This window comes from Gavia stellata, unplaced genomic scaffold (assembly GCF_030936135.1).
Source record: "Gavia stellata isolate bGavSte3 unplaced genomic scaffold, bGavSte3.hap2 HAP2_SCAFFOLD_472, whole genome shotgun sequence".
Taxonomy (NCBI): Eukaryota; Metazoa; Chordata; class Aves; order Gaviiformes; family Gaviidae; genus Gavia; species Gavia stellata.
In genome coordinates, this window is record NW_026776561.1 from 12,501 (window position 1) to 15,000 (window position 2,500).

The following is a 2,500-nucleotide window of genomic DNA, read 5'->3' on the forward strand; positions in this document are numbered from 1 at the left end:
TTTGCCGCGTTCGAGAGCACCGGCACCGACCGCCGCCGGTCGCCGGGCTTTGCCCGCGTTCGAGAGCACCGGTACCGACCGCCGCCGGTCGCCGGGCTTTGCCCGCGTTCGAGAGCACCGGTACCGACCGCCGCCGGTCGCCGGGCTTTGCCCGCGTTCGAGAGCACCGGCACGACCGCCGCCGGTCGCCCGTCTACGCCCGCCCAGCAGGATGATACCACTCGCCCTGCAGAGGGAGAGAGAGGCCGGAGAAAAGCCGGGGGGGGGGGGAAAAGAAAAAAGGACGGGGAAAACACAAAAAGCCACCCAAAAAACGGGCAGACGAGACGCCACACGCCACGCCTCACCCGTGCCGTTGGCGGGTGTTTCTGGAGCCAGGGAGTAAGGCCACCGGAGGCGCGAGGCACACCTCCCGACTCCCTGACGCACTGCGCTCGGGCTGCCAGCCACCGGGACCGGCTGCGACGCTCTTGCCGGCCTGCCTCGCGGGCTCCAGCTTAGGGCCGGAGAAGGAAGAGGGAGGGGGAACAACCGCAAAAAGCCCAAAAAGCCGAGGCACGACTGCGCCGCGCGCCCGTCCCCCCGTCCCCGGGCGCTCGCGAGCGCGGCAGCAGCCGGCATGCTTCACGAGCATCTCCGGTGCCTCACCACGGACCAGCATGGGCCTCGGCCGCCATCGGCCGCGCGGGCAACCGTCCCGAACGGGCGGAAAAACGGCCAAACACGCCGAGGCAACCGCCACAACGGCCGCCAAGCGCCCCAGCCGCGCGGGTCGAGTCGCGCTCGTACTGCCCTGCCCGCGAGCCACCGCTCGCGCATATAGAACGTACCACTAAGTCCACAGCCCCTGCGAACTCCAAGAGCGCTAACTCCTCCCGCCGGGGAGGCCCGCCAATGACGCTGCCTGTTACGATGACGTAACTGGAGGCAGCGCGACACAGCGACCCCTTGGTCACGTCCCCGCGAGCGGCGCGGCAAACAGGTCTACCGTTCAGCTCGAGAACTGCGACCAAGTCCCGCCGGAGCCCGGTAGACGTGGCGGCCGGCGCCGGAGCCCGGTAGACGTGGCGGCCGGCGCCGGAGCCCGGTAGACGAGGCGGCCGGCGCCGGAGCCCGGTAGACGAGGCGGCCGGCGCCGGAGCCCGGTAGACGAGGCGGCCGGCGCCGGAGCCCGGTAGACGAGGCGGCCGGCGCCGGAGCCCGGTAGACGAGGCGGCCGGCGCCGGAGCCCGGTAGACGAGGCGGCCGGCGCCGGAGCCCGGTAGACGTGGCGGCCGGCGCCGGAGCCCGGTAGACGTGGCGGCCGGCGCCGGAGCCCGGTAGACGAGGCGGCCGGCGCCGGAGCCCGGTAGACGAGGCGACCGGCGCCGGAGCCCGGTAGACGAGGCGGCCGGCGCCGGAGCCCGGTAGACGAGGCGGCCGGCGCCGGAGCCCGGTAGACGAGGCGGCCGGCGCCGGAGCCCGGTAGACGAGGCGGCCGGCGCCGGAGCCCGGTAGACGTGGCGGCCGGCGCCGGAGCCCGGTAGACGTGGCGGCCGGCGCCGGAGCCCGGTGGACGAGGCGGCCGGCGCCGGAGCCCGGTAGACCTGTCAAACGGGGCCGGAGCCCGGCAGACGTGGCGGCCGGCGCCCGAGCCCGGCAGACCCGTCGGCCGGCGCCCGAGCCCCGTAGACCCGTCGGGCGGCGCCCGAGCCCCGTAGACCCGTCGGCCGGCGCCCGAGCCCGGTAGACCGTTCGGTCGGCGCCCGAGCCCGGCAGACCCGTCGGCCGGCGCCCGAGCCCGGCGGGCCCGTCGGCCGGCGCCCGAGCCCGGTGGACCCGTCGGCCGGCCCTCGAGCCCGGTAGACCCGCCGTCCGGCGCCCGAGCCCAGTAGACCGTTCGGTCAGCGCCCGAGCCCGGCAGACCCGTTGGCCGGCGCCGGGGCCCGGTAGACCCGTCGGTCGGCGCCCGAGCCCCGTAGGCCCGTCGGCTGGCGCCCGAGCCCCGTAGGCCCACCGCCCGGCGCCCGAGCCCGGTAGACCCGTCGGCCGGCGCCAGAGCCTGCTAGACCTGGCGACCGGCTGGCTGACCTGGAAGGAAGGAAGGAAGGAAGGAAGGAAGGAAGGAAGGAAGGAAGGAAGGAAGGAAGGAGGGAAGTAAGGAAGGAAGGAAGGCAGGCAGGCAGGCAGGCAGGCAGGCGTGGAAGCGAGTAAAGAAACGGGTAATGTGCTGGAAACGGTACGCACGCGTGCGATTCTCTATTTACTAGTAAATTAAATGCACGGTCGTTAACGAAGAGCAGCAGTTCCTTAAGGCATGGTCAGCCCAGCCTGAGCGTTTCCCGTTTCGTTTTTTTTTCTTTTACTCCTCGTCGTCGTCGTCGTCGTCGTTTCTCGCCGGCGCCGCGAACTACGATCGAGTCGTGACAGAATGTAGTAGCTCAGAAAAATTAAGACCGGCGAACGCACTCGAGAGCGCCGCCGCCGTTTTTCTCGAACGTGCGTTCCTTCGTGTGAGGAG